This window comes from Ruditapes philippinarum, unplaced genomic scaffold (genome assembly GCF_026571515.1).
Source record: "Ruditapes philippinarum isolate M1 unplaced genomic scaffold, ASM2657151v2 ctg1331_1_1_1_1, whole genome shotgun sequence".
Taxonomy (NCBI): domain Eukaryota; kingdom Metazoa; phylum Mollusca; class Bivalvia; order Venerida; family Veneridae; genus Ruditapes; species Ruditapes philippinarum.
Genome location: NW_026866104.1, coordinates 20,553 through 28,387, shown reverse-complemented (window position 1 = coordinate 28,387; position 7,835 = coordinate 20,553). Strand labels below are relative to the sequence as shown.

Below are 7,835 nucleotides of genomic sequence, written 5' to 3'. Positions count from 1 at the left end.
GAACGTATCAGTTTGCCTTGAAGTACGCTATGACATATGTCATTTGACGCAAGTCTTATAAACGTTGCTTTGAGATATTTTACTGCTTGGCTGAAGCATGACCATCATAAACTATAAAGCCGATTACGTCTAATATATTAATTGAACTAACTTGACCCCTGTTATTTTGAAGAATATACATCTGGAAAAACATTTGCAATGATAATGTTATAACAATAAAATCATTCTTACAACAATACTTAAATGTACTTTTAAATGGTAAACGTATAATGGTATGGCAAATTTATAAAGATCACAGACACTTTCTAAGTGGACAAGTAAAAACTGCTCATATTAATTTATCTGTCTAAGTATCCAAAAAGCTTAATCATCTATGTCACAGACACTTGGGTTATGTAGCTCAAAACGCATTTAAATTCCAAATAAAATGTATATTTGTCAATCCCAGCACATGTTCTTATCATATATATATATAAACACTTAAAATAAGCCGTTTTGAAAAAAATCATATTTCAACTCTATATATTTTATTTGGAATTTAAATGCGTTTTGAGCTCCACACTCCAAGTGTCTTTTTGGATACTTTGACACACAGATGCAATTAGATAGATTTATTTGAGCAGCCTTTACTTGTCCATTGAACATAATCTTAAAACGTCCTATATTTCACCCGCTTAAACATCAGTATATTTCTTTAGGGCAAGAACCACTACATTTATACAAAAAATTATTTCTTAACATTCGGTAGTTTTGTTTTCATCATTGTATTGAACTATTTAAAAACGTGATGTACATGTGAAGTACTTTGGCGAAATTCAAGAAAAATGAGTAAATGGTGGACCCATTTTCATTGTTTTTAGAAACATAAAAAGCAACATCAATAATATACTATTCATTTTTTTATTGCACACTTCAATAAAAATATTTATGACATGTATATTTACAAACCATGATGTTCTAATAAGAGAGATCTATTAGGCATTTTTAACATGAATATGGCGATGAGTTACAATATATCAGATGATAAAGTCACTGTATTGGTGTGTCTTAATAATAAACAGAACCTTATTTCTATATTTTAAAGTGAATTGGTCTGTAATGCATAGATCCTTGACCTCTCTAATTATAATTCAAAGGAACTTGAAATTCTATCAATATTAATGATAATATCCAAAATATAGCCCCTAAACAGTATAAATAGGTTTATTTATACTGTACTGTATAGGGGGTATATTTTGGATATTATCATTAATATTGATAGAATTTCAAGTTCCTGTGTTATAATTACAATTAATGTTTCTTGCAAAGCAGACTGGCGTTTCCGTGTGTCTTACCCATGCCGGAAATTTCATCTGGCATGGGGGGGTGCCAGATGAGTCGCGTGCTGTACAATGGCACGCTCAGGATGACGTCATTTTATCGTTATGAATGAAGTTGCAATTTCATACGCTGTTGTAAGAAAATAGTTACGGCTGTAATGATATAAATTATTTCCGTTGAAAATAATGATAACTAATTTAAAATATAATGAAATATTGTAGAATATGCAAGAAAAAATATCTGACATATGTTTGCGGTTCGAATCGGAATATCCGTCCCTAGGTTACCCGCCCATGGGCGGGTCACCTCGGGACGGATATTCCGGTCCGAACCGCAACATATGACAGATATTATTAATCTGTTTAGTGGATACAATAGGAATATCACCACAACCTCCGTTTTAACAAAAGAGCACATGTCAATGTCTGTGGTTAAATCTATTGTTAATCAAATAAAAGGTCAGAATAGGGATCTATCAATAGAAGACCTTTAATACCATATGTAATTATGTTGGTATTATTCAGTATCAACTATCACATGTGTAAACAAACTGCAAAGGAAACTCGGTATGTGTTGGATACATGATCTAATAATTATGACATATAAACAGATATTGCAGATAATAAATTGTTTTAGAACAAAATATTATAATTCATCATAACTTTGTTCTTACAAAAATCACATAAGAACAATCAACATTATGTTTTCCAGAAAATATTTCCTAAGATCGAATATTGAAATAATATATTTCTATAGTTTTTACCAATTTTTAAAATACTTACGAAAAATATGCTAATTGTAGACCAATCCACTTTAAAAGTACATTTCAATTTACATCCCTTTACTATTTGTTTATGAAAGTATTAATTGAGTGAATATATTTGACTATATTTTTAAGATGACCAGGTGAAGTGGATTATATTTATGAGATTATTTTCCTAACCTTTAATCTGCCTGACATAAGTTTATGCAACCAGTATGTAGCCAGGCCAGCATGTACATCTGTGCTTTCTGAATTAACTGTATATTGTAGGCTGACCAATTTAAAGTTTTCATCTTGATATCCCCAAAAATAGATATAATAGATAGTTCCAGAATGGAAGCTGGACAAGCCCATTTAATAGCAGGATATGTCTTTAGATGATCAAACTAAACAGAGATTCAGTTTAAGTTATCTACAAAATGTACTGTTAAGCCCAATTCTATAATTAAAAAGCACATATTTCTAATTATTTACCTATTCTAGAAATAGAAAGCCAAGATTTTTTCCTGTTTAGCCATTCTATCATTTAAATGCCCATAATTATTTCTAATTATTTACCCATTTTAAAAATAGAAAGCCAAGATTTCTACCTGAATTGAAAAGCCTAGATTTCTAATTATTAACCCTGTTCTAGACTAAGAAAGCATAGATTTCTACCTGTTTTCCTAGTCTATAATTTAAAAGTCTAAATAAGATTTCTAATAATTTACCCATTCTAGAATTACAAAAGCATATTATATTTCTAGCCATTTTATAATTCAAAATCCTAGATTTCTAGCTATTCATTCTAAAGAACAGATTTTTATATTAAATGTGTACTGGTATTAATCAAATCTATAATGTTGTGGCATATATTTCTAGGTATAAATAAAATTCTATAATTTTAGAGAACAGATTACTTCCTATTTACACACTGAAGAAAGTATAAGGTGCCTATAATCAAAGAAAGGTCCCCCATTTAGCTCAATAGGGAGAGCATCCAGACAGAATAGTAAACCAGGGGTTGGTCAGGTTTGATCCTTGAGCAAGACAGAATTTCTCTGTGACGAATTGATCTTTGGACATTTTGTCTAAAAATCATTTGTCTCTCACAACTATATCAAAATTGTGTGGTCATAATTTCTAGGCTGTCACTTGTGGAGTAATTGGTAATTACTGGTAAGTTATTCAGGGAAGATAATAGGTGGAAGGACGGTTGAGATATGACCAAAAGAATGTGTAAAACTTGGGATACAAACCAGAAAAACAAATAAAATTAAGAGATTCAGTATTTTTGCATCAACCACACCTGTAACAAGAGCTGTCGGTAGGACACAGCATGCTCGACTATTCTAAGTGCTTGATAGTAAAAGAGCCTTGATAATGTTAAATTTTTTAAGTTCACAAAAGGGCTAATTTTTTTTTATAAATTCATGTTATAGGCCTTAGAGAGAGTCTAATTATACAGTATTGGCTTGACTATTCGGAAGGTAAAACCCTTCATTAGTTATTGAAATAACAGCTTACAAGCAAAACTTTACCATGAATTTATAAGTTTATAAAGGGGAGAAAAATCAGCCTAAATGCAAGATAGAATTATGGATGTTTGTCAGTGACCTACAATTATGACCCTAAATGCATGTGAAGTTTTAAATAAATATCTTTAATAGTTATTGAGATATGTAAAACTTGCTTGTAAACATTAACCAAGAGACTAAGTAGAAAAGGGGATATGAATCAGCCTTAATGCAAGATAGAGTTATGGAACTTGGTCAGTGACATACAATTATGACCCTCCAATTATGACCCTTAGTGCATGTGTAAAGTTTCAAGTAAATATCTTTGAAGACCTTTAACCTTAAACCAAAATTTCTAAGTTTCAAAGGGGCAAATAATTCTGCAAATATTGCAGGCAGAGTTATGCAATTTTGCAAACTGATGTACATTGTTACTATAAAAAAGTATTTTAAATTTCAATTTAATATCTCAAGCGATAATCGAGATATTTGACTTTACAAAAAAACTTTAACCAAAATTTCTAAGATCCAAAGGGGCATAATACTGTCAATATTGTAGGCAGAATTATCCAACTTGTCAATCTGATGTACCTTGTTACTATAAATAAGTATTGTAAGTTTCAATTGAATATCTCAAGCAATAATTGAGATATTTGACTTTACAAAAAACTTTAACCAAAATTTCTAAGTTAAAAAGGGGCATAATTCTGTCAATATTGTAGGCAGAGTTATCCAACTTGTCAATCTGATGTACCTTGTTACTATAAATAAGTATTGTAAGTTTCAATTGAATATCTCAAGCAATAATTGAGATATTTGACTTTACAAAAAACTTTAACCAAAATTTCTAAGTTAAAAAAGGGGCATAATTCTGTCAATATTGTAGGCAGAGTTATCCAACTTGTCAATCTGATGTACCTTGTTACTATAAATAAGTATTGTAAATTTCAATTGAATATCTCAAGTAATAATTGAGATATTTGACTTTACAAAAAACTTTAACCAACGCAGACGCGGACGCTGACGCCGGGGCGACTACAATAGCTCTCATATTCTTCGAATAGTCAAGCTAAAAATGATCTGTATGACAAAAAAATCAATGTTTCTACAAAAATATTATATTGATACATTTCACAAGAGTAATTTTGTAAAATCAATACAAAACCATCCCAAAAACGTTTTCCTTTTAATATTGAGATTACATTAAAAGCTGTCCATACAATCATGTTTATAGACAATATTTTATAATCCAAAACTATTAGAGTGTATTAACCGTACAATTTTCAAAAATATAAACTTTTGACTAAATGATAAGCGAGTATGCTTCTGGGGTCGGTAGATATACTAGATGGACGGCACAGAGGTATAACAAAATTATGATTACATTAAAGTTGCCTTCAGCTATTATTATGGCAGAACAATTATATATATGTGTTATTTCAAACTATTAGGATTTTCAGTAATTTTATTATGGAAAAGTGCATCAGATCACTCAAAACAGCATCCCAAGAGCTATTTATAACTCATCAGTGACGTTTGTTTCTAAAAATAGTTTGTTTCTAAAAATAGAAGATTGGGGAATGAATTATATACTTTACTAATCTAAACTGGTAGATTAGAAGTATAGAGGGGTTTCAATATTGTTTATGTATTAAATTGTCATCAAAATTAATTTTTCACCTTAATTCTTTTTTAAAACTTGACAATTATATGAAACAATTTATCATTTAGAAAAGCTGAAGGCTGCATTAAACTAAATTTGAATAAAATTGCACATTAACTCGGGACACTTATATTCATTGCACATGTTTTGTTTAAAGTTTTATCTTGTTAAAGGTACTTTTCAACTAAGAATGTAAGGAAAATATCAAAAATAACAAATAGCAAAGAGAAACCAATTAACCAAGTACTCAAGGTCACAGTGTCATTTTACAAAAATCAGTCTCATACACAATTATTTTCATTTCTGAAACATAGGTTTTTGTATTTTCACTGAAAAAAAATAATACTCATCAAAACACTGTATTAAATTGTAAGGGAATCAGAATGCAGCTAAACAATTATTTGTAACAAGAAAACAAGATTTTTTATTTTCTAAAAAATGCTGGTATAATGTTTACAAGTCATATGTTATTTAAAGCACTTTATTTAACCAACAAAATAGACTTAGACTTGTCAAGCTTCCATCTTTTCAACAATCCAATTATAAAATTTAAATTAATTTCATGATTTGATATCAGGATAAAAAATTGAAGTCAGTTTAGTTAGCTAACAGTATATAGTAGAGCTTGGTCAGACAGCACATATGCACAGGCTGACCTGGCTATATACTGTTGGCAAAACCTAATCACATTTGGTTTCAGCTGGGTGGAGAATTAAGATTTATTTGCAACTGAGAATATTCTTGTATAATAACAGTGTATTTGATTAGAAGAATGGCTTGAGTATTAAAATTACTACTTGTTTCTATAGAAAATAAAAATGGCACAAACAAAATATGAGCAACGAAAACAAAACATAAATACAAAACAAAATCATATCATGATCAAAAAACCATTAGGCCTGCTAGCAGCGACTAAATATACACAAGCAATCATGGCAGACCAAGATCAGCCAGCACATCTGTGCCATCTAATCATGGTCTGCACTGCTCGCTATTCAATCAGTACATTCCCTAAAAATGATGAATGGTTTTGTCGCGATTGAATGGGCAGGTGTATTTCTTAGATTTAACATGGTAAGAGTTAAATAAATATAATATGAGGAAACATAAGGGCACATTAGACCTAAACATTGATTTTATTTCAGTTCTAACAGTAGGCTCGACCATTCACAGTGCTTGATAGTAAAACAATCCCTATTCTCTCAAAGTCAAGCTAAAATTTACATATTTTAGTGTCCTGTTTTTTTAGAGAATATAAGTTGTTGTCATTTCTGAATATTAATGTACTTTTAAATATGCCTTTTAATAAACATCAATGAAACAATGATCAAAATGATAACATATCTAAGTCTTAACCTATGTGTAATAAATGATTCAAGCACACAATTACAATTTTGAATGATAATTTTGAATTAAGTAGTTACCTTACAGCATGTACAGAATTCCATCTTTGGCAAAATAGATCACTTTCTTGATAATGTATCATGATTATGTAGAACAAAAGATGAACAAATAAACAATCATTATGATAAAAAGTTTACACAAGTTCAATAAATATTATGCTTAATGTGATATTCTTATCAAATGATAAAATGATAATAACAAGAGCGATCAGTAATCACATGTGTCGCCTCATAATGGCCAATTTCATGTTGGGACAAATTTTGTGACAGACGGACAGACAGACAGACAGTGCACAACTAGACTTGGTACTGATCAATCATGTAAAGTTTGGATAAAATTGCACCAGTAGCTTATGAGGAGTAGTCCGGACAAGCTTTTGTGTATGTGGTAACACACAGAAAAAAACACCTTTTTATCAAAGGGCCATAACTCAGCCAAAAATCATTCAACCGGAAAACCCGTGCAATATGCGCAAGGACTTGAGCTACAGATCAATCCTGTAAAGTTTCATTGAAATTGCATAAGTGGTATAAGAGAACTAGTCCGGACAAACTTTAAAAATAAAAATTATTAAAGGGCCATAACTCTGACAAAAATCATTGAACCGGAAAATGCTGACAAAATGCACAACTAGACTTGGTACTGATCATTCCTGTAAAGTTTGGATGAAATTGCACCAGTAGTTTATGAGGAGTAGTCCGGACAAGCTATTGTGTATCTGGCAACACACAGAAAAAAACATCTTTTTATCAAAGGGCCATAACTCGGCCAAAAATCATTCAACCGGGAAACCCTTGCAATATGCGCAAGGACTTGAGCTACAGATCATTCCTGTAAATTTTCATTGAAATTGCATTAGTGGTATAAGAGAAGTAGTCCGGACAAACTTTAAAATTAAAAATTATTAAAGGGCCATAACTCTGACAAAAATCACTGAACCGGAAAATGCTGACAATATGCACAACTAGACTTGATACTGATCATTCCTGTAAAGTTTGGATGAAATTGCACCAGTAGTTTATGAGGGGTAGTCCGGACAAGTTTTGTGACGGACGGACGGACAGACGGACAGACAGACAGACAGACAGACAGACGACGGAGAAGTGATCCCTATATGTCGCCACTACTCCGTAGAGGCGACACAAAAAGGATACATAATACTTTTTATAAACCTTGGTGGGATATGTAA

General features: G+C 31.0%; 1 long non-coding RNA gene across 1 annotated transcript; it reads right to left on the bottom strand.

Moving 5' to 3' along the window:
- Nucleotides 1–886: 886 nt before the first annotated feature.
- On the bottom strand, nucleotides 887–5,265 carry LOC132731343 (uncharacterized). Its single transcript, XR_009625870.1, has 2 exons — nucleotides 4,419–5,265; nucleotides 887–3,919 (listed from the first exon to the last, which is right to left on the bottom strand). It is a non-coding gene; the product is annotated as an uncharacterized LOC132731343 (long non-coding RNA).
- Between the last annotated feature and the right edge of the window lie 2,570 nt (nucleotides 5,266–7,835).